A 25,921-nucleotide genomic window follows, 5' to 3' on the forward strand; every position below is an offset into this window, starting at 1 on the left:
TTAACATTATTTTCAAAATAAAAGCATTAGTGTCAGAAGTGTGTTTTTATGTTACAATTCTTTAAGGAAAAACGGCTTGGCAAACAGGGTTTATTTTATTAACATGATTATGCCTCACAATACAATATAACTGAAAACTATATTGTCATTTGTTTTAACACATAGACTGTAGTACAGGGTAGCATTTTTCCAAATAAGGAACACTTTTAATTTGAAAAATATTCTGTAGACGTCATTTTTGTATTCCCGCGGGATTGACGATGTAGTATTGACATCAATCATGTCATATCAATAGACAGGAGAAGCCTACAGAGAAATGCAAGATGAAACTGATAAAATAAAATGGAATAAATTAAATTAAATTAAAAATTGATATAGAGTTTTATGAATTTTAATGGAAGGTTTACCAAAATAGTATTTTTTTTAAATTCACTGACAGAAAAACTTAAACGTAATAACAGGAATAAATTCACTGAAAGTAACAAGTCTTTTTATGAATAATCGAATAAGGTTAATTTTCCTCCAATAGTAGTTTGAATGGGGCGGAGACACTCGCTGTGACCGACAGCATCCAGCACTGTTGTGGATGAGCGGGATAAAGGCTGCTCTGCCTTTCATACACTAGAATACAACTTCGCTGTCTCTAATTAACGTATTTATTAGCCGCTTCGAGTGCATCCAATAACTTCAAAGCCCATTAGGTTAGGTTTACTGTTTGTTATTATTTTTTATTTTTTCCCCGCTGCATGTGGAGCGACTAAAGGGACTCGCCGACAGCAACCTGCCAACTCCAGTTTGAGAGATTTGGCAGGTTGTGAGAGTAGTAGGCTCTCCCTGCAGCAGCTAGGCTAACTTGCAGGCAAAAATAACGGCGTTCGCGGTGAGGCTCGGAGTACTGCTCATCACAACGGGGAGTCACTTCGCCTGCGGGAGCAACGATGACCGGGAGAAACTGAGGTAACCAGAAAACAGCTCTGTTATTATCTCGTAAGTTTTATCCTGTTCTCTCAGCAGGAGGCGGGTGTGACAAAAATGTCAATTAACATCAGGAAAGCTCACAATAACCCGCGGGCTGTGTTTCCTGACATGAGCAGGTGCTCGTCTGAAGTGTAATGAACTGGACTCGGTGTTATTTGGTTAAAGCTTTAGCTAATTTATTGTTTAAATATACGTTTTTAGGGTGGCGCGGTGGGAAGAGATATATTTAATGCTCCTTAAAAAAAATCTATAACAACGAGGGTTTGGATGAAATTGAATATATCTGCGCGTGCTCCCGTGTTGTAAACATTCATGGATGCAGTCGAAGGACGCGAGAGCCGCCACGAGCTGTCAATCATCTCATCCTCACTGCTCTATTGTTTTTCGCTCGTGCTGTTTGTGAGTGAGTTTCCATGGAGAGTCTTCCGGTTTCTCTACTCTAATTACCTTATTTGGAGAAGGGGCGGCTGACTGATGGAGTGCTGCTGTTGTTGGGTTAACACGCAAGCGCCCGAGTGAAGTGGATGTTTTGAAAGAGTTATTCTCAATAGACGCTGATGTATCCTGATCAGGCTTTTCACACTCGATAGCCTTCCGATGGCCTCGAGGTGCGCTGTTAAAGCAATTAACTGTGCAATTAATTTATATCTCAGCCTCGTGGCAAATCGAAATTTATAAACTGTCACCCAATCTGTTTTTTGTGACACTCAACATTCAGAACGAAAGCACGTTAAATTGGTATTTTGCAACCCCGCCCCACTGACCATTAACAGATCATCTACAAACCCACTATACAGCCTTATAATTTTCTTTCCAGATGAACATGAGGGTACTTTTTAAAACTTAAAAACTGTGATCAGTAGGCTTTGTCAGTGAACCATCATGCAAACAGTCTAGGTCTGAGTTTACACTTGTTTTTTAAAAAGTGTCTTTGGCAATTGGATGGCAAGTGAGCAGCTCAGACAAATCAGTGTTTACATCTGACTCTGATTTCCTTACTGTCTAAGTCACTTCCAGTAGAAGGTCAAAGGAACAGTAATGTAATTAAAGGAGGCCTAGCAAGCAAAATGACATGTTACAAGGACTAAGACAGTACATTCTGTTGCAGCTGTCCTAAACCAAATAGGACACCAAAGTATCCTACTAATATATCATTGCTTCATAGCCACATAGAACTCAAAAATATGGAAAATTTGTGCCCATTTAACAACATAAGACTTTATATTTTGTGACTATTTCACAAACTGCCTGATGCTTGGGTTTTTTCATTACAATTTTATAATAATACTAGTTATTTCCATTGAAATGTTGTGATAACCCTGACTGCAGGTTTATCTAAATGGTAAATGGTAAATGGCCTGTATTTATATAGCGCTTTACTAGTCCCTAAGGACCCCAAAGCGCTTTACATATCCAGTCATCCACCCATTCACGCACACATTCACACACTGGTGATGGCAGGCTACATAGTAGCCACAGCCACCCTGGGGCGCACTTAAGTTCTAAGTGAAAGCAACTTGGCTTCCTTGAGTTTTCTATATACATTTAAACTTTTATCCAACTGACTGGTGGAGTCAGTTGGATAGGAACACCTTGTGTTAATGTGTGAGTTATCACTTAGATATAACACGACCTGCATTCCGAGTCTTTCAAGTGGAACTTGGATATACACATATAAATTATTAAATGCTTTTAATTGGAAGCTTACACAGACACCCATTATGGTGGTTTATGTGCACTCTTTTGTGTAAGGAATATGTATGGAGTGACCAGCCAAACAGTGGTGACACTGTAGTGAGATCTGAGGCCAAAGGTCTGCACTATGCAGCAAGTGGTAACTTCAGGTTTAAACCTGGGTTTTCAGTGCAATAATTATGCTTGATTTTTACCGGGCACATTGCCATGGCAACTTATTCTTCAGATCTAACCTGTGCTGAAGAAGGTTATGTTGAAGATAAGAGATTAACAGATACAAACTCCCTGCCCACAGACAAGTCAATACTCAGGATTGCCACCATTCCTGGAAGATCCCTTATACCTTGGTGGATTTATAGTCTTCATCTTTCCCTGATGACTCTCACTAAGAAATATAGATCCTTAGAGGCAACTTTAATCCTTCATTTTTGTCCACTGCTGGTTGCATTTAGTTTAACAATATTTATTATTCTGTAGCCATTAATATATTATACAAATACAGTGAATCGGTTTGCATCTGTGGAGTTTATGTTAAATCTGCTGGTAGACTAAATCTGCATCTGAATTCTGTTTTTATTTTTATTTGTTACTTGCTTTCAGACCATTAGGTAGCACCTGGGCTGTAGCTGAAAAAACAAGGCTAAAATTGTCTTATGTTAATTTAAATATTAATTTAATAGAATATGCAAATATAATTTGGCATATGCTCCTGTCTTAATGGTAAAACTCATCTGGTAAATTTGCTACACAGTTGGTATTTTTGGTGGCTTTCCTTCATGGTTTTGAAAAAAAAAAAGACTTTGTAAGTATCATAGTCCTTCAGCATTACTGACCAACGTGCTAAAAGTACACAGACATTCATACAGTGCTTTTAGTTGTATACTTTTATCCTCTCTCTCTGCGGACATCTCATTTGCAGAATGCTTAACCCTAACAATAACCATCAAAAATGAATGCCTAATCCTAAACCTAATCCTAAACCTAGCCAGAACCTAATAGTGACCCTGACACTAAAACCACATTTTGAGCCTCAAAAATGCCTTCAAACTTGTGGGGACGGCATTTTGTCCCCATAAGTGACTACTGGTCCCCACAAGTATAGCAGCATGCCAATTTTCTGTCCTCACAAACATGCACTCAAACATGTACTCAAACATGTACTCAAACAAACACACACACACAGATTTCTCTGTACTGTGTTGGAGATTGGTCAGATGCTGCTAACACCGCTCCTTTCAAGCAAATGTGTTTGTAGCGAGAAAGTTAAACCCTGGGTTGAATGACAACCAATCACGTTGGAATGACTCCTGCACTTGAGTCCAGATGTTAAAGTAAATGAAGCCAGACAGAATAAAACCGAATAGAATAGAATAACTTTAATGTCCACATCGGTGGAACACTGTCTTTGTTCAACAAAGATAGGGATGTCCTGTGTATGTTGCAATTGCTTTGTAGTACAAACCCGAGGCACTGCTGACTTTGTCAACCAGCTCACATAGTGGATGTGTATAGATAACAGCCCTCATGCACTATGTAAAACAGTAATTTATAGTATGAAGAGAAAGAAAAGAAATAAACATCTGATGTCTTTCTCTCTTAAGGCTTTTGACATTTCTGCAGAAGTTTTGCACTGACTCAGAATTTAGCTCATTTATGCATTTCAGACTGTGTTACAGAGAATGCTGCTGCATTCAGAAACATCCCAAAAGATTGCTTGATGTGTATCACTATATAGAAGGTGTATGCTACACTTTACAGCACAGTTAGTACAAACAAAATGCTCCTTTACACAGACTGTTATGTGTGTAGGACCTTAGCCTCTTAATTGTTTGCTATGGTTGACTTAGGTCATGACAATCATATTTTTAAAAGTTCCTCAGATGCTTTTTTTGTCAGAATACATTTTAGACTGATTGGTAATAAGGTAGGAGCTCATTTTGAAAATATTTGCAGCTCACACACATTGAGCAGTCTCTGGACAGAATGAGAATCTCTGCGCCACATATGAGTGTGCTGAAAAGCGAAAAATACTCAATAACTGGGGGTAAACAAGAAGACTTCCAATGAATGCTAATGTTTAAAAAATCTTTGTTTTTCCCTTTGCTACGTAAGTTATCACACACTTCCCTGTGTGCCAACTGTCTTGTATTTATGTATTCTGTCTGTCTTGAGGGGAATAATGTTCAAATATTAGGCCATAATCATCTTAAAAAACAATTATAGGGGTTACTGCATGTTGTGCCAAACGCAGAAAGATGTTTTAGAATGTTTGCAATAGGAAAATGTTTTATCCTATCGATGGAGACCAAACCAAACTTTTTAATTTTTCATGAATTTTTTATAATCACCACTTAAATATCAGAAGGTTAAAATGGCATTTTTCTAATGAGCCTGACACGACCTGAGGTCATTTTAATCTTGAAAACAGTTTATGCAGTAAGGCACTAATTTATTAGGACGTCCGCTGCTTCAAAACTTAGTATTCTTAACTGTTAGCCCCGTGGCATATTTGTAATTTGAATGTAACTGTGTGAGCTGGTCAGATGACGTCTTTGTTTCAGTTTAGTGGCACTGTCTGAATTTGAATCCGTGTTTTGAATGTTATACTTTCCATCTATCCATCACTCCTTCCCTCCCTGACTGTGTCACAGGGGCAGACATAACAGAGCAGGTTGGTTTATGTGATACACGATTAGTCACATTTCCATGCCAATATTTTGTACCATTGCAAGACATCTTAACACTTGCAAAAGGAGCGTTGTAAACAACAGAAAAGATGTCTCCATGCATTCATTTCTTTTGCAATACACTGAAATAGCAGTTGCAGTGTATTGCAACAGACCATGGGCATTTTATAGTACCTGCATTTTGTGTATCTAGGACAACCAATACTACTAGCAGAGATGTAGTCTCTTAAGGGGGAATCATATTATGAAGTCAAATCAGGGAATTATCGTAGCCTCTAAATAAAGGATTCAGCCACTATGACATTTAATCAAGCTAGTGTTTTTATCAACGTGCCACCTTATTGTCTTTTTCTGTGCTGTCAGAGATAGCAAACACTATCCTAACAGTTTTTAGTAATATAAATGCACCCATGAAATATCCACCCATCTATTTTGGTTGCATTATAATGTTGCTTCATCCAGCCAGCCATTATAATCACACCAGCAGTAGCTGGGACACATTGTCTCATTGGAACAGGGATTAAGGGGCATCAACAGCAAAAACAATTGGAGATTCAGATGAACATGTATGCAGTTACAGAGTGTCATACTTCATCATTCTGTCTGATTAAAGGTAATCTTAACATTTTTATGAAAGCCTTTTAATAAATTGGTTACTCTGTTAAAACCCTAGACGTCTTTTCACAGCTTGCATTGACTCAGCAGCAAAGCACAAGTGTAATTATTACCACAAATGACGATTCTTTAAGGTCTTTAAAGACTTTTTTTCCATGACATTTATGAACCGTCAATGCAAGAAAAGCAGAGGTGTAACTGAACAGTGCTAACAGTGCTAGTTTAATTTGTGCACCTGATTACTTCTCCTGCTATGATGAGATAAAGCGTATGTTTCAGAAAAGGTAAACAGGTTTTACTGACTTTAATCTTTCCTCCTGATCATTTCCAGATCCACTTACCAGTCTACTGTAACTTTAAGTAAAGCTAAATGCAGCGATGATTTTCCAAATGTGTCTTGGGTAATCAGATGAAAACTGGACATCTGAGACACATCACCTTTTCTATGCCAGCGCCCAGCTGGGCCTGACTTTGTTACTCTCTAACACCTTGACTACATTTTTGCTGTGAATCTATGTAGAACATGCAACATAGCCTACACAACTGGCCAACACTGTTACCAGCATTCATACCTGTGTGGGCTAACTTGATGGTGATGTTAAATTTATAGTGAGGTGCAGTTCAGGTTACTGCAGAAGGTTTCAGAAGGGTTTATGGTTTTAAAATATTTGCAGTGTAATTGCAGATATGTTATAAGTTTTCATAAGTATAAATTCACTAATAAGGCCACAGTCACATCTGCCTAGAGACAGGTCAGAAACTTTGTGGCAACCACTGGTCACTAAGGAAAAGTGTACATTTTGCAACTGGTTGGCAAGTGATTGCAGGAGGTTTCCGTTAGTGGCTGAAATTGGTCAGAAAAAGCAAAATAGTCTTCTTTGCTATTAGCTGTGGTCACCAGTACTTTGCATGGAAGACGCCAGCTTGTATGAAAACACCAAAGTGGTATTGAGATTGAACTGTGTGAAGCAAACTGCAACCAGCTCACCTTGTGTTGGTGTGTGTGGCTGAGGTTTAAGTCCCTTACGCTAGAAGTTCAATGGCCCTGGCCACAGTAATTTTGTTAAGTGGAGGCTGGCAAGCAAAATGAAATGTTCCAAGAACCAATAAACTCTGCGAGCTGTTCCAGCAACACAAAGTCACATGAAACTTGTAGAAGTGGGGCAAGAACCAGAAAAAAGCACCATGTTGTGCAGAAGTGTCATATTTTCTGGTCACGTCCTTGATGAGGAGCCATCAGGACACATTAGGGTTGCAGAGTATGTTTGCACTTACACTTAATTTAATTTAGGCCACTTTTAGACACTTTTTAAAACTAACTCTAAAAAGGGTCTAAGTGGAGCACAGTCCTTATTAATACGATGGGTTACATGTATGATTTTCCTGCCGTGAAATGAAATAAATAAAAAACCTGCTGCAAACATTATCCAGAGGGGCACCATGGATTCCTTTTCTGTCTGGACACATTATTTTCTGATGTAAGAATGCAGACGCATAGGGCAATCTTAGATTACATGATTTCACAAATTAGGCACATGAACACCTGAACCTCCTGGGATGACTTGTGGAAATTTTGACCTTGCGTTTGCAGAACTGGCTTCAGTGTCATTCCAAACAACATAAAATACATGATGTATTAAAATGACCCTGTTCATCAGTGTCAACATATTTGTAGCAATGTTTTACATTGAGAGACAATGTTATGTTAATCACATTAGCCTTATACTCGTCTCATTATAGTTTCATGGTCAATGTAGCATTTCATTAGTGATTGTGCACGGGAATTATAGAGCAGCAGAGTTATATAGAAAGGGCATTGCGTGTTTGTCTATTCAGTTGGAGCAGAAATGATGTGCTTCACATCCTTGAGTGCCAAATGCATAAAGTAGTAGCGGTGTTAAAAATGTACGCAGTATTTCTTGACTGAGTCACGTAGAGAGGTAATTATCAGCAACGCTATCCTAGCACACATGAATTATTTCAAAGAGAACAAAGGCTGATTCCTGTGTGTGTTTGCTGCATATGGAAACGGAGATGACTGCGATTCATAACTTCTTCTGCTGAGATGGATCGTGCATGAGCTGTGTTTTGTGAGCTAACTGAAGCTGTCTGTAATAGTGAGTGGTCAGAAGAAAGCCAGCCCGGACTTGGAGTGAATGGGCCTTTGTGGGACAGACACCTGCAGAGCTCTGCCTCCTGCTCCTGAAGTGATTAACATGCACCTCCAACCTCCCTGGCCTTCCAGCTCCACAGTCCCTCGGCCACCCATCCTGGCACTGATCTGTTGACTTGGCACCTGTTCTACATCACCCATCCAGCAAAGGCTATAACTCATGTCTTTGTCTGGGCTGAGTCAACACAGTGTGACTACAGAATTCTGTTAGGATTGTATCGATTACCTCTGTCAGGGGATTAAATTTAGAAGTTTTGTAAAGGTAATAAAGTGTAGCTTTGTTTCAACAGGACCTGGGCAAAACACATTTGACTGTCTAGAAAGAACTGGGTTGCTCTGAAGGGAACAGAGATATTAACACAGAGACGAGACATGGAGCTAAAAGAACCCTGAATAGAAATCTATCAGAGATTTCTGAAACCTAATGGGAAACATGTCAGCCAATCCGTTACTAAAGCATGAACACAGTAGAGGGTCATGATCGGGGTGTCTCTAGCTTTGGGCTGTAGCTCAGCAGGTAGAGGAGGGCATCTACTGATTTGAAAGGTTGGTGGTTTAATCCTTGGCTGCTCCAGTTTGTATGCCAAATATCCTTGGGCAAGATACTAACCCCAAGTTGCTTTCTGATGCATCCATCGGTGTATGAATGTTAGATAGAAATCACTCAAGAATAGGAAAAATTGCTTGTATGAATGAGGCATGTTGTATAAAGAGCTTTGAGTGCTATATAGGAATCCGTCCATTTATCACCCATGTGGTAACAGGCATGTCTCTCTCTTCATTATCATTATTGTAATGACAGAGGTTAGTGTACTTTTTCTTGCCTTTTGTATCCAGAACATAAATCAACGTGACATTTGTTCAGTACTCATGAGATGAGCTGTTGATTCTGTCAGAACTCTGGGTCAAAGCGGTAATGTTGTGAAATGTGCATGATTAATAATAAATAAACTTGCAGTGAAAAATCAGCTTTGTAAAGTCAAAAAACTTTTGAAGAATCTTTTGTTTGGATTTGGTTGGTGTTTCTACTCTCCTACTTCTCCTGTAGGGCTTCAGAATGGCTGCAAGGAGTCATTCTAAGATGGCAGCCAGTTACTTGGTTGGCTTTTAGAATGACTTTGGTCTGAAATAAAACAGAAACATCAAAATTCTCCCTCCTGTGGCTTTCTGTCAAGTGATTTGAGAAAGTGCAGCTACAAAAAAAATCAGCTCTGGGGACCTTTAGTGAAGTGACACTGTGAAAGTAGAGAGCAAATCCCCAGATATAATCAGATCCTTTTCTTCCACAAAGGTAATGCTTCATATGACCCGTATTGCTTAATATGCTGACCTTTTTGTAAAAAAATTGTTTTAAGTTAAATAAAATATAATCTTTCAACAAAAACACAGAGAAGGCACGATGTTCAAGTAATACTGGAGAATATAACTTGACTTTATGATGGTATTAATATTAGCAAGATGTAAAAAACATAGAATAAGGTCCTTCCTAATGCTGCAGTTGAACAGCTAATGTGCTTTTAAAGATTAGATAGTTATATATAGTGAATATTATTGCAGTGACAGTTATACTCAGTGAAAAAGTACCACGATAACTGAAAGAATTTCTTTAAAGTCTTTTAAGAGTCTCTTCACCTTCTCTGCCTCTCTGGGCCTTAGGTGGTTGGGAGAATGATAGGTAGATATTACCAACAACAACAGCCAGCTAGTTCTTTTCAGTTCTGATCTTTTCAATCCCAGCCTGTCGGATTGTTGTACACTATTAGCATGTTTTGCTCTGATTATTTAAATGAATTGCACCGTTTTTAGCTGAACCCAAAGGCTCACATATAATGAAAGCAGTCATAGAAGGTCAAAATTCAGACCATTTTAATTGTTAAAAGCTTTAAATGAGAATAACCCGAGACCATTTTGTTCTATACTTTGGAGAAAATAGAAACTAGATGTGCTGGAAACTTAGTGTGCCTATATCAGTGAATGCTATATTCAGTAGTGACTGTATGTTATCATAATGTCCTAAAGATGCTCTAGGATGGCATTCAGTCCCTAGACCCTTGGACCTACTGTCATTTGTCTCTCTTTAGGAGATCATTCATCATTAAGGTATTAGCTATGGCTAATAATAAAAAGCTAACATTAATGCTCAAGCTTGACAGTGAGTGATAGCTGTCCTGTTTATCTGTAACATTCATAGACTGTATTATTTTTAACAGGACAACACAATTGTTTGTGTCTAAAAAGTGTTATATTTCTCATAATCCCAGAGGTGAGAGAAGCAGCTACAGTAGCTAGACAGAAACAGCGAGTCTGCTTTACTAACTCTAGGTTAGCAGCAGCAAAAATAAGATGCTAAGTGATAAAAAAAAAAACAACAACAACAATAAATGCAGGAAATAAACTGCAGCTGAAGATATTTGCATGAACCAGTATTGTTCTGTGCCTTTTACTTTAGTAAAAAAATGTTTGTCTTGAGTATCAAACATTTTTTCTGGGTATTGGTGTTGAACTTGAAATTCTATTATCGTGACAGCCCTAGTCTTTCTGCCACTGAGATCTGTACTGTTACAGATACCAAAAATATATTACTTTGCAGCTAATAAAGTAATTAACAGTATATATAAAACCGCTTCATATGCTTTACGCAAACCACCATCAGTAATTTCAAAAATCAATAACTACTATACAAGAATCTGTTTTTGTACTAAATTTCTATTAAAAATGTTTTCATCCTGTTCCCAGTTGCTGAGTTTGAGTCATACTATAAAGTAGGATGTTTGTGTGGGGTTTTTTTTCAAGCTGATGTTGTGTCGTGTCCTTAAATGCCAGGTGTGGGTGCAGGCAGCTCTCTACTACCAGACATGGTGACGCTTCTGTGAAAATTGGTTTTAAATGAGATTTTTTTGTTTGAATCTAACCAATTGTTGGGACCTCAGCTTGTTGTTATTGTAATATCCACAGGACTGTCCTCTAACATGCTGACTCGCTCATAATCCAGTCGCCTTTCTTACGCCCTCTCTGTTTTTCATCGGCACTGTATTAACTTAGAGCGATGATTAAATTCTTCTCCTCAATATTCTTAAAACCTTCCCCCCTTTCCACCTGCTCTCACGCTCACTCAGTGGATTGAAATAGCTGTACATCTTTATATTCCCTCCCTAATGTGCTGTTTATCAGCTGGCTGCCAACTGAGACACTGACCAAATCAGTCTGTCTCCCATCGCTCTGTCTATCCTTACTCTGCGAACCAGCCACATCCCCCTACTCCACTCCCAGCCTTGGATCTCTGTGCCACAGGAGGATTAACTCCACCCTCTACATTCTGGCCTGCCTTGATTATGTCCAGGGATAAGAGCTGCTTAATTGTAATCACTGAAGCTGTCACTCAGGAGCACCGATCAGCCCAAACCACACACTGAAACCAAATATACAGTAGAAGACGGAAGGCAGCAGCCCTCCTCATGTTAGTCTTTATAACATGTTGGTTGTCAGTTAGAATTAACTCCTTGAAACATATGTTAACGAATTATGTACCCTTCACACTTCCAGTTATAGTGAGGAGTGGTTTAAAAAAAAAAGAAGTATATATCTATATGTAAGTAAAATAGAACGATTCTTAAATGTATTTAGCAGTTACAGCCAAATTAGAAATCTCAATAGTCCCAGAATTACTCTCTAAAAACTACGATGGTCAGTTATTATATAGTGTCATAATTTGTTACTAAAAAAATAAAAACCTAATAAATTGACTGCATCTGTAGTTGTACTTGAACCTTAATCTTTATTGCAACGGTTTGCGAAGGTATAGAACGCAAACATAGGACGCTCCAGTGTGAGCACAGGGGAACTCAGTCGGACAGCATGGGAAGTCAGTTGGGAACAACTGGAACGTTCTGGAAGGTGGCCTGAAGGAAGGAGCACATTGAAACTGGAGACCTCATGCTGATGCACCTCCACATCAGCAGAAGTGGAGGTTTCCTGTATGTATGGCTAACAGAGCACACAGGCGAAGCCACTCAATTGGAGGACCCAGAGGATGAGCAAATAGGCAAGACCAGAAGTGCGGAAAAAGCTCCGCTGCAGGCCTGGTAGGAGGCTGGCAACCAAGGCAGAACCCATCGGGAGGCCTGGCAGGAGTCCTGTGAGTAAGATGGAACTATGATGGAGATGGCTCGATGCTAGCGAGAGGAGCCCTTGGGAGGTTATTGGAAACATCAGGCCGAAATCCCACAGTTGCAGTAAAGGCATCAGGCAGCACGAGCCCTGGAGCAGACAAAGGTGTTAGTTGACTCAAGCAGAATTTATGGTGTAGCAGATGTGTCCATTTGCACTGATGTTGAACTGCACAAATTTGGTTGTGGAAAACTAACCAAAGATCAGAGAACAGCATAAAATGTACAGCTGCAGTTTGGTTTCATGTCACTACAAGAATGTGGATTATATTTTATAACTTCTGTTTTCTACTTAAGTAAGAGTAGCCCACAGACCATATTTTTGCCATTACACAGTGGTGATGGCACAAAGCTACAACATGTAGAAAGACTGACCTGTGCATAGTACCAGAGCACAACCATGAAAAAGTCTGAGATGAAGATAAGTTGGCTCAGCAACAGGAAGAATGTTAGCTGGCTGGGGCACAGGCACAGATATTGATAGACTCTGGAACAGGGGAAGTGTTAGTTGACAAATGTTAGTGGAGACAAAAAACTAGGCAGCACTTTTCTTGCTGAAAAGAAGCTGGAAGTTGCAAAGAAAATCACCATAAGAGCTGGAACAGGCTTGGAGTCGACGATGTGCCAGTCCAGGTCTATACTCTTAAACTGGGAGCCCTCTTCCAGTCTGTGTACAAAAAAGGGTGTAAGCTAATAATAGAGTTGTTGTTTTTTTCTTGAACAGACTATGAGTAGAAAAGCCACATGGATAGAGGAAATCAATATAGCAATAGGACAAGAAGGGCATTTCTAAATAATGAAACAGAAGCATTGTCTGATGACACGCACACTTGCGTATCATCAGACAATGAGACATTAAGCACTGTCCTCTTAAATCACCAGTGACCACTCAGATGACCAGTAACATCTTCCCCCAAGAATCAGATCTGATATTGGAAAAATAATAGTTAAGGGAAAAATAATAAAACAAAAAGACAGGAACAAATAAAAAAATAATAATTCCAAAACCACAGCAAGTTGGAATAGTTGGGTCCATTTCCTTGCTGATGAGTCAAGAGAGTCTTTCCCAGGATGTAATATTGAACTGATAAACTGAAAACATATACAAAACACGTTCAAGACACGTTTTCTGGAATCTGCTGAGCTCAAGCTGCTTTGTGATGTCTCCTAAATGTATCCAACACTTTAGTCAATAGAAAAAATATACCAGTGATCATAAAAAGCAGTTGCAGTGAATGTGTTTAGCGATTTTATAGTTGCAAATCTTCAACCTTTCCTGCAGATTGTTTGTGGTTTGTCTTTATTTAATGTTTGCACCAGAGCTTAAATGTGTGAAGCAAAATTGTAAATTCAAGTGGGACAAGGTATCTGGATAGTAGCTGTAAATTGCTTTATTAGTTAGCCTGTTCACAGAGACATCCTGGTGGAACTTGATGAGATAGCAGGTTAAAGCTCATTTCTATTTTCCTGCAGCATTTACAGTGAAAATACCAATATTCTTTGCATACTCCCACTATCTGTCTGTCACTATTTTGTCTAATGTGTCTACTGCTGTTGATTTTTGGGAAACCCTGTTTTCTTGAGCTTTCTACTATGTAAAGATGGAACCCTCAATAAATGAGACAGTTTGTCTCATTTATTGAAAAGCGATGCCTTTGTAAGAAACACTGGCAAAGATTTTATTGCAGTCGTGCAGTATTGTTGTAAACAGTCTAGCACATCAGATAGGCCATCTGGCATTTTAGTTATGTCAGAGCTGAGGTCAAATCTCACTTGACCTGTCCTTGGCGGGCTATACTATCAGAGCCAATTACTATCCTTTTGGAATCCCCATTGAGTGCACTTTGTCCTACTTTTTTCCTCCACAGTGAGTGGATGCTACTAGAGCATGAATAATTTAGTTTCTTTAATATTGCATGTGCCCGTGTAACAGTTACAGGTTAATAGTTTAACTTAGCTTGGCATGAAGAGTGGAAGCAGGAGGAAAACCTAGAAAGGATACCAGGACTTATGACTTTATTTAAAAGAAACAGACAAAACCTAAAGCAAATGCCTCTTTAAGGTCATTGTCAGTCATAATACTATAAAATATATATGACATACTATAAGTATATTAGACCTATAAAACAACATTACAATTGGGGGGAATTATACATTTGTATAAGGACAATTCAGAGTATAACAGAGTGTTATTTTTAAGATATGCATGCAGTGGATTTTTAAATAAAAACTAAACTAATATATTAGGGCAGAACGGTGCCACTCCCCCTGCTTTCAGTTTCTATTCTGATCAAAGCGGATCCTAGCTCTGTCTCCGAATTTAATGGAATGGTATAACACTGGTAGCAGTTTGACAGTTAACTAACTAATCAACTGCTCTATGACTTTAAGTTATTCAGTAAATGTCAGACACTATTTGCCATAATTGGTAGTTTCACTGTATTTAGATGAAAAATTGAAGTTCTCCCAACTTTGAGGAACTGGACTTGAAAGGAAACACAAAAAAAGCCAGGAGCAGTTTTAGATTAGAGCCAGAACATCTTTATGGGTATAAATGCATGCTTTTATGTAAGAGCCTCATTAGAGTATTAGATACATCAGGGTTTTTTTTCTCCGACTCCATTGATATTTGCTCTCCTGCTGTGCTGAGCTAAACTATTTCATTTTCCTGAGCATTCACAGGATGCGTAATTGAGCCTTGGAAGGTAAGGTAAAATATGTTAATCAATTTTTAACAAAAAAAAAATCACAGCACAAATAACACAATTACAGCTAAATGAAGTAATGAAATCAACCTTACAGAGGATTGTAATAGTTTAATAATGCTGTATTTTCTAAGAGCTACAAAGACAACAATTAAATGGATCATTTTTTTGCCAAAATAATCTAAATACCCACTGAATATCTTCTAAATTTAATGATTTCTTAACCTGCACAGGCATAAATAATCTTTTAGCTTAGCTTAGCAGCTAGCTATCTTTACATCCAAGTCTCACAAATTACAATGTTGCATCAGTTTTGTAAAAATTGATAATTTCTTGGCCTGGAACAATGACTTTCTGCAATATGAGTTTGTCAGTTTGCTTTGGAAAAGTCTTTAATCCTCAACCTTTAGATATACATGCAGTGCTTTTAGGTACGTAGTCATGGTCTAGATCAGCGGTCCCCAACCCCCGGGCCATTTGGTACCGGGCCCGAGAGTGAGACTCGGGTGTGAAATGCATGGTTTTCAGGGTTTTTATCGGTTTTCAGCGTTATTTTGTTATCGTTTTTATCGTTTACTCAGTTTTCCTGGGTCTTTTCACATGTGTTATGAATAAATCTTCTTTTTTTCGGTACCGGTACTAGTTTTATTTTGTTGTATTTATCCGCGACACCTTAAAGGCCGGTCCGTGAAAATATTGTCGGGCACAAACCGGTCCGTGGCGCAAAAAAGGTTCGAGACCGCTGGTCTAGATGAAATTTTAACTGAACAACAGAATGTGGAAGAAAGGTGATTTATGTGACTTTGAATGTGACTTGGTTGTTGGAGGTTCTGAATATTTCAGAAACTGGTGGTCCGGTGGGATTTTTCCATGTGCCGTCTTCAGGGTTTACAGAGACTGACCTGAAAAAGAGAAAATATCCAGCAGCAGTTCTCTGGGCGATGTCACAGGTCAGGGTAATGCCCATCCTGCTTTGAGCTGAGGGGAAAGCAACAGTATGCAGAACAGCATCTTTGAATCAGCAAAACATGTAACTTTGAATCAAAAAGTTACACCGGGTACCACTCCTGTCAGGAAAACCAGGAAACTGGGGCTACAATTCAAAAGGGCTCGTCAAATTTGTACAATAGAAAATTGGAAAAATGTTGCCTGATCTGATGAGTCTCGATATGTGCTGTAATATTCAAATGACAGGATTAGAATTTGGTGTGAACAACATGAAAGCATGGATCCATCTTGTCTTGTTTCAAAGGTTCGGGGTAGTGGATGTGGGGCTGGTGGTGTAAGAGTGTGGGGAATATTTTGTTGGCAAAATTCGTCCCTCCTAGGACTAAGTGAGCATCATAGAAATGCCACAGCCTGTCTGCGTGTTGTTGCTGACCCTGGTCTCTTTATGCTGACGCTAATCCCTTTATGACTACAATGTTTTCATCTTCTCATGGCTGCTTCCACAAGGATAATGCTCCATGTCACAAAGTTCAGATCATCTTAAACTGGTTTCTTGAACATGACAAGGAGTTCATTCTACTCAAATGGTCTCCAGAGTCACCAAATCTCAATCCATCCTTAGAACTTGATGAAACAAGAGATTTGCATGATGATGTGCAGCCAATTAATCTGCAGCAATCATGCTATTACTGTATGTCAATCTTAGAAGTAGTGTCATTATTAAAATGAAAGATATTAGCTCAGACATGTGAAATCAGATATATTATATACCCCTTTTAAGTGGCAGAAAACCACGCAGGGTGAAGGACAAAGCCAAAGTACATATAATAACATACTGTGAGCGGGATTTTACATTAGTTTGTACAATTGGCCTTGACATTTTAAATAAAAGTTTCAGCCCTACCCTTTCCTTTATACTATTAAAGGACTGAGTAATATGTGGAAGAAGAATACAAAAGTTCATTTTCTTTGTGTCCATTTTCACGCTTGTTACTGTGGCCAAGGAGCAACGTGACAGCAAATTTATGCAGGGGTCATGTGAGATGGCCTCATGAAGAGGCTGTCAAATAAAGACAGGAAAATGTTTTTCCCTCCTACTTAAGAGCTGGCAGCAAATATAAAGGGACACTGTCAGAACATGAATGTGGTGCAGGAGATGCCAGCGTATTCATCAATGCCAGGCTTTATGTGTGGGAGGGTTTTTGATGTGCACGGCTCACGCTGCAGCGGTCTTCTGTGGACTGTGAAAGCCAGGAGCTTTGCCCAGCTGGGACTGAGTGATGGTGGATGCAAGCTGTCTTTCCTGCCTCCTACATTGGAATATTCTTCTAGGACTAGGGGAGAAATGACTGGAGCATGGAAAGTAAGAGTGTACCATCCCATGATAAGCCATTTTGGTGATTGGAAGAGACTTGTTCTGAGTTTGGTCCCAATTAAGCTGTCACAATCTGAAGTACTTTTTGGGTGCTGGCTCATTAATAAAGCATATTTTGCCTCTTCCTATCCCTCCCTCTATTTGAAATGTAGATGTCTCAGATGTGGAGCTCTGTGTATCTTGGAGGAGCATTGCAAATGAGGGTCTGTGTGTCACCCAATGTTGTGGTTGTGATGAAATCAATTCTGGCTGCTGCAGAGCTTTGCAGCATAGAGGGCAGTGCTGCAGTGGCTATGAGTGCTCTTTCAGCCATGGAAACAGATGTACTGCAGTAATATACATGCTCGACACAATCACACACAAAGTAAAATAATCCTGCCAAGCCAACAAATCATATGAGACTATAGGACAGATCAAGCTCAGTCAGCACTAGAATTCACATAATGAGCCTAAATTCAGCGGCTGGTGATTCTCAAACAGAAAAGGCTTGCCTAAGCGTTTTTGTGTCCTACTTTGACAAGTGCGTAGAATAACTTGAAATGTCTTTTGTTGTTGCCATGGTGTCTGTTCAAACTTTTCTTCATCATATGTGAGAGGAACAGTAATCCTCTTATCCTGTTAGATTCCCCCCCCCCCTGCAAATCTACAACTCACACAGGCCCTGTCCGAGCTCCTGCTGTGTGAGTTTCTGTTTGTGTCTAAGTGTTACCTTTACTCTTTAAGGCAAGCCCACTGAAGTCATTCTGGCAGCCCCACTATAGAGAGTCATGGAAGCCTGCAGGCACAGACATAGTATGAAATGCTGCGGATCGATCCGGGCAAGCCGAGTGTGCCTCTTCTTCATGCCTGTGTGGAAATCTGAGCCACAGTGATAGAGCTGTTCCTGCAGACATCCTCTTCTCCCATTTCATTTCTCCTTTGATAATGCTGCAGGCCTGTGGGTTGCTGCTTTTGGTAGGGTGATGGTTTGATGGGTGTTCACTCTGCAGCTCCAGCCTAGCTGCACAGACCTGGCATTAAGCCTAGGCTGGAGGAGGTCTATAGGGAAAAAGCAAGTGAAAGGAAGATGGGGGAGCAGAAATAGAGGGAAAGAGACAACTGGCATCACTAGAGCTTGGACTGATTTAATTATTCATAATATTTGCTGGGGGTAGTGTAGCATGTGTGTGCAAGTTAAGGGTTATAGAAAGAGTAAAGCTAGTGTTTGGGGAGGAAAAATGGTTCACTAATAATGATGAGAGAGGCAGTAAGCAGTCTCAGACTTCATGGTAATTGAACATTTTACCTTGGCAGATTTAGCACCATAATCTCCCTCCCCCAATTCAGTACAGTACCTATAAACCTCAACTATGAATGAAATCCAGCATACAGTCAGCACTTCTATGTTGTTTTAACTAAATCTAAGCAAGAAATGTATTTTATTAGCCTTGCCTGTCATTAATTATTCAGGTCCAGTCAGCTAAAAGAACAGAAGCTTAAAGCACATATTGCACATATAATCCTGGCCAGCAGTGTTATATTCTATGACCTTCAGTCAGTAATTTGTTATTGATACATATTAAGAAAAACATCCATTATAGAGTTAGGACCATAACTTTTAGAAAATGACACATTTTTTTCTTAACATTTTTTTCCTCTGTTAACCACTGCTGTGACTGTTGATGTGTGCCAATTAAAGATGTGCTTGATCTTTGATTCAAGAGGCTTAACAAAAGTATTGCACCTTCTGGGAATTGCACCCTGTTTTATACACAATCCCTCATTTTCAGAGGTTCAGAATTTAATTGGACAATTGACTGACAGGAAATTTCATGGCCCTTGTTATTCCATGACAAAATAAGTAGATAAAATGTCTGGAGCTGACTCCAATTTGCAATGTTAGGTTTTCAATGGAACTCTCAATATGAAGCCCAAAAGAGCTATTGATGCAAGTGAAGAAAGTCATCATTAAGCTGATAGTCCAAAATAAACCCATCAGAAAGATAGCAGAAACTTTAGGAGTGACCAAATCAATAATGGGGAACATTTTTAAAAAGACGGAATCCACTGGCTAGCTCAACAACACTGAAAGGCCTGAAAGACCACAGAAGACAACTGAACTGGATGATTCTAGCTGCAAAAGCATGCAGTTTCCTGTCTGCACGTTTTGGCACAGAGTGTACTCAGAGTTAGACCTTTCTTATATAAAGCAATGTAATCAGCATATGAACATTTAAGATGATAAATTTAAACCTCAACATGACTAAGAAAAACAGCTTCACAACAACACCCTACTCTAGAGAAGGTAGCCATATCATATTGTATAATCAGTCTACAATCAAAAGACACCTTCATGAGTGGAAATACAGAGACTTTACAACAAGGTGCAAACCACTGGTTACACTCAAGAACTGGATGTCCATAATAGACCTTGTCAGAAAACATCTAAAAGAAACTGCTCATTTCTGGATGAAAAACATCTTTGTAGAAGTGAAACTAAACTCAACTTGTACTAGAATGATTGGAAGATAAAAGTATGGTGTAGGAGAGAAACAGTTCGTGATCCAAATCATCTGTCAGACATGATTATAGCATGATGATGTTTGGCTGTCACTGGAACTGGGCCACTAATGTTTTTTGATGATGTGACTGCTGAAAGAAGTAGCAGGATAAATTCTGAAGTGTACAGAGCAACTCAAGAGTTTCTCAAGGCAGGGACAGGATTTTCTTCAATGACCAGGTCAGTCATCTGATCTCAATTCAGCAGACTATGTTTTCATTAGTGAAGACAAAACTGAATGCATAGACACCTAAAGCCCTGGGAAAGCGGCAGACACAAGGAAAGCATCAGCATTTCCTGATGTCTATGGATTCTAGACTTCAGTAAGTCACTAACCACAAAAACATTTGATCCAAGCACTGAAAACAAAACTCATACTTGCCTCTATAAATGGGACAGTGTATATAGAATGGCATTAACTTCTACACAGTTCATGAAATACTTCTGTAAAACCTGTTAAAGCTTAAAGTTTGCACTTCAGTCACACCTTGACTGTTTTAGATGAATTCTGTGGACAGAATTGTTGACTTGTTGCAGTTACCTAGTTGCTTATAATCTTAGACGATTACCAAAAACCTCGAAATAGAATACAAACAGAATATAAAGTTATTTCTGTAAGAAAGAAATACCATAAACGAATTTCTTTGGACCACTTTGGCAAGCAGTAACCATAACACATATGTGCAACCCTAAAACTTCTTACCCTTGTGAGATGACTTGCTTTGAGTGAGTGTAAAGTGTCTGAGTTAAATAGCCAAAAGTGGGTTATCCACCACCATCACGTCATCTTAACAGACACACTAATTTATAGGAGAAATCTGTCAGTTACAAAGTAAAAATTTTGTATAGAAAACAAATATTTAGTCAAAGATGTTGTGACTTTACTAAAACTAACTGACTGCTGAACGAGCACAGGAGCCAGAATATTTCATTGACACTGAAGTGAAAATTGCCGTGTTAAACAAATTTTAATTTTTCTGAAAAGTGCTGATGCAATAAAGCTACCTTTTAAAAAGACATAATTGAAAAGCATTCCAAAGAGTCTTTAGCATCCATCAGCGAAAATACCATCAAGAACAAATCCAGCATAATGGCATCACTGACAATATCTAATTAACAGTAATATGAGCTCAACAATGCATAAACAGACATGTAGAAGAGACTTATGTGAATTCAAGCTAATATCGCAGTGCGTGCTTGGAGGGTTGATCATTGTTTTGTCATTGTTTTTCCATTTATTTTACCATAAGTGTGCACTCTTATTGGCGATAACGTCATCCAGCATTCTCAAACTGCTTTAACAAGAAGCAGACCTGGTAACAGCATGTTAGTCTATGACCACATTTAAGGATCAGAGCCCTGACCTTCATGTTAGTGCTTTTCATATGCAGCACGAGGTATATATGATATATATTTCTGTGGAATATAATCGGATCACAGAAGCAGCCTGCTGGCTATAAAATCAAAACAAGTTGGAATACTGTTAAACACTTGATCCATTCAGATCATATCCATTGCAATAATATTATTAAATATGTATTATTTTCTCTAGCTATAGTCACTTTCTGACATTTTTATACAAAAATATTGATTTGAGGCACTAAAATGGTATTTTGTTAAGAATACCACACTAAATGTTTTTTAGGCTGTATTTCAACAAACACTGGAATATAAGATTCATTCAGTATCGCTAAATGACTCATCCTTCATACACTGATATCAAAACACTATGTCACCCTGTCATAAACAACCCCCCACCCCCTTCACTTCACACAGATGCCAGAGCCATGAATGACAACGAGTAAAGGAAAGAGCAGAGGAGGGCTCTGAGGGAATGAGAGGGAGTGATGTAGGGTGGGGATGGATGCAGTGGATGATGGGATTGAATGGTAACTGATCCCTCGGTGTTGCCTGCATGGCACGGTAGAGGACGAAGTCATTTCCCACTGGGACCCATTTAGCCCAAAGAATTTGTTACAGTGAGTGATGTAACGGGCGTTGTTACAGGATTGTGTGTGTTAATTTATCTGTGAATGTGCACTGACACACTGTATGACATATGCCTGAGCTCTCCTTCTTAGACGAGGAGATCACTATGTGCAGGCTCGGCATGAATTAATTTACATTTGTAGCAGCATTCCTTCTCCTCTTCTCAGTCTCAGTGCTTATCATATTATGAGCGTGCATGGTATTTTATCTCCATATCTAGTTTTACACACTATGAGAAGCAAGCAAGATTTGTTTAAACCTGTCACTTAATACAGGCGACCATAGATTGGATCATGAGACATGTGCGTGAAATTAGTCTTTATAACCTGCACAGATTACATTACAGAACTCCCTTTCTCTTAGAAGATGATCGGTGGTGTGATGACAGGCATCTGAAACTAAAGATAAAAAAAAAAAACAAATTAGTAGTTGAAAGATTGTTTTTAGTATTACTGGAGTAGATCAAGTAGAGCAAACAATAGCATTTAATGTTGTTAAGCTGTTACTCGCACATATTGCCACTCAACTCCGTAGTTCCCTCATCTCTATCAGTTCTAGTCTTTTAACTCATTTTTTGTTTAAGGAGAACCAGCCTCAGCTGACTGAGATTGGATTTCAGCTGATTGGTCATGACTGGTGATTGGCTAGTCAGCCTCACATTCATAAATCAGATTTTTGTGCAGTCAAAGACTAACGCAGCAGCTGTGATTAGTTATTTATTTGCATATGGATAATGCCTCCATGAAACAAAATGTAATATGTAAATGGCTTCTTCATAACTCTAACATAACAGTGAACAATGTGCCAGTGTAGCCCTCTGCTGTTTTCTGATTTTCATAGTAGCTTTAGCAATTTATGTATGAAGTCAGTCGTCCACGAAATCTTCTCTTTCTTTGTTTTTGATTTTTTGTTAATGCTCCGATTCCAACATGATCTGCTTTCCTCAGTTAACATTGTTTAATGCACATTAAACAGCCTGTCAGTCTGTTAAAGGAAATCAACATCAGTGCATTTGTTCACATTCACCAGGTAGATAAATAGTAGGGGTGCAACGATACTCGTATCGATATTGAACCGTTCGATACAGTGCTTTCGGTTCGGGACGCATATGTATCGAACAATACAAAATTTTTAATTTATTTTATCAACTTTTCTTCTGACGATGCTGTCTGTGTTGAGCGCTCAGTGGATCTGTGTTCGACTACTCCGCCTAAGCTGCACTGTCGAGTGCAGATCCACTGAGCGCAGCGCAAGCTAGCAAGACAGAAGCTAAGCTCGTTGTAACATGGCAAATTGAACCTCCCCCACCCTCATTCAGATCTGGCCTTTGGAACTATTTTGGTCTTCATGTGAAGTATGACCCTTAAGGTAAGCGAGTCATGGACAAAGGTAAAACAGTATGTCGGATGTGCCATGCAATGCTCAATTACATGGGTGGGAACTACTGCCTTAGCGCAGTTTGCTCGTTAAGGTGTTGACGCTGTCCAGCCCCACGCTCGGGGCGATCCGTGGCAGCTCGTTAAGGGAGATTTGCCGCGTTATGGCGTTAACGTCATTTCAGATTAACACTGACAGCACTAGTGGGAACACAATGAATATGACTGCACATTTACGCCGTCATCATCCTAGTGCAAAGACAAGTGGAAGCAGACAAAAACAACAAGCACGCATGCTACAAACTTTACCCGAGTCATTTAGACAGCCGTTAGCACATGATTCTCCTTATGGGGACCTGATATGTTTAATATGCTGCTGAGAATATAGCCCAGAAGAAGCGTATAGTAGAGCTTTTATTTTGGAAAGAGACATTTCTCTGTAATAAACTCTCTTTTCCAAAGATGAGTGATTTCTCCATCAGATAGATTTATTTTTTATTACTTTGTTGTTTCAGCAACATTAAATTTAAAAACTGTACTTTTGAGTTAAAATATATATTTATAATTTTAATAAATGACAAATTAAAAAGACATGAACATTTTTTGTATCGAAAAAAATATCGAACCATGACACCAAAGTATCGAACCGAACCGTGAATTTTGTGTATCGTTGCACCCCTAATAAATAGATATGATATATTTACAGACAGGCAGCACACTATGTAGCGAGTGGATTTCAGTTCTGATTGTGATAATGGATGGGGATTTGAGTGGAAGCATTGAAGCTTTTCATTTTGTTCAGTTACACCAGTGAAAACAATCATACATCAGTTGTCATCATCTTCATAAAAATCATTTTCTTTCATGAACAGTTTGAGTTGTATTTTTTTAAATTAGCTGCTGTAGAATTAATTACTACTCTTTGGGACGTCAGTGAGAGTTGAATGACATCAAAAGAAATGTTATTTCTTCGGTGTGAGAGAAACTACTTGCACAGACTTTTAGTGCTTTCAAATATTATTTGTCCCAAGTAGTCTTCTTTTTTTTAAACAGTAATAACCAATTTTTCATGACATTTTAGATGTGTATAACTCTTTAAAGTCAAAGCTCTTTTTAAATAATTCCAAAAAAATCTAATCTGGCTCAAGACTGAATTATGATGTTTTTCTGAAATAAAAAGAGTGCTTTTCATTCTTCTTCTCGAAGAAGTGCTATCTCAACCTAGATCTTCATTCCCGACCTTCAAATCTTTGCCAAACGCAGAGCCTTTATAACAAAAAACGAGGAGACTTATAATTTTCATGTGACTGCACCAGCAACCCTGTTTGACCTTGCTGACTGCATTAATTTAAGCTCCACAGCCCAAGTGTAATAATCCCAGCCCATATGTTAGGACCATATTCACTTCTACCGCAAATGTACACTTCACCCCATTACTATTAAACCCCCAGATGTTCCTTTGCCAGTCCGGTTTAATATGCAGAAAGAATCAGAAAATAATTAAACTCTGTGACAAGTGATATAACCCCAATTACCTCACTGGAGCTCTGGTAGCAGGGCAGACAAGAGGGCTGCAATTCGCTGTAAGCTTTGGGCACTGCAAATGTCAGGATCTGTGCAGAATCACAGCATGTTTTCCCTGATCAGGATTATGCACTGGGGCACACAAGGTGAAAAGCAGTACATTACCCCCGCCCCCCTTAAATTTGCTCCTGCGCTGGTGTGCTTTGTCATTTTGGTTTGTTTGCCTTGTATTGTCCTGCTGAGATTATAGGAAGATGGTGCAGATTAGGTTAATACAGTGAAGTCAACTGGCTAAACAAGTTTCTAATCCTTTAGACTGTGAAGCGTTTCAGGCAATAACGGTCACAGCTCGAAATGCCGTCAGATAATCTCCTCTTGCAACACAATGCTGTAACGTTAATGTGTGATTTCCTTTTTTTTTACTGCACCAGCTAAACCAGCTTGTTTAAAAGTACATAGGATGTATACTACAGAGCTGCAGATTTAACTGGATGGCCACAGGCAAGATATATCTGAGTTCAGCTTGACACCAATTCCAAATGCCATGCCATCTTCTTGCATGTCTCTCCCCCTTTTTTGTAACTGCTCCCGCTGGGTCTGCGTCTGTGTTCAGCTGCTCGGGACAGCGTATGAATATTCTGAGCAGCTCTTTTGCATACAGAGCAAAGCACAACAAACCCTGTGAAAACATTCCCCTTAATCGTGACATTTGTTAAAAGATGCCAAGAGGCAGCCAGTTGTCAGAGCTCAACACATATTGAGTTGACCCACATAGACGGTACAGTATTGCACGCCCATGTTTCACCTCCATCTAAGCACCCATTTCTCTGCCCGAATGATCGACAGGGCTTCAACATTGCAACTTGTGATGAAAAATCGCCCCCGCCATCCTCCCCCTCATCTCCTCCTCCTTCTTGTTCCATCCTAATCTGCTCTTATGGGCCTCAGCCTGTGGCGTCTTAAACCCCTCCATCTCCCAACAGCTGTTGAGGACAGGGAGGTATGGAGAGATTAAATGAGTCTTTGCAGCCCCCAGAAGGAATCCACACGCCTCTGTGCTTCTAGCCCCTGCTAGTGTCTTTGATTTGCTGTGTTTTGCAACCTAGTCAAGGCCCATTGGGTGTAAGGGGCTCCTACACATGCCAACCTAT

The 25,921-nt window shown here is 39.2% G+C and overlaps 1 protein-coding gene across 10 annotated transcripts in view; it reads left to right on the forward strand.

Annotated features, from left to right (window-relative positions):
- Window positions 1–561: 561 nt before the first annotated feature.
- The window catches only part of arvcfb (ARVCF delta catenin family member b), a 249,854-nt gene continuing 224,494 nt past the window's right edge, over window positions 562–25,921 (forward strand). For 6 of the 10 annotated variants that reach the window (XM_085293422.1, XM_085293421.1, XM_085293429.1 and 3 more), the window contains exon 1: window positions 563–957. The gene's annotated coding sequence lies outside the window, so the exon portion shown is untranslated. Of the gene's footprint in view, window positions 958–25,921 lie in introns of all 10 variants that reach the window. The other 4 variants (XM_085293428.1, XM_085293430.1, XM_085293432.1 and 1 more) reach the window with 2 other exon arrangements.

The sequence above is a fragment of the Mchenga conophoros genome, linkage group LG12 (assembly GCF_057382185.1).
Source record: "Mchenga conophoros isolate Kocher_MC1m ecotype Shallow Benthic linkage group LG12, M_conophoros_male_GT1.1, whole genome shotgun sequence".
Lineage (NCBI taxonomy): Eukaryota > Metazoa > Chordata > Actinopteri > Cichliformes > Cichlidae > Mchenga > Mchenga conophoros.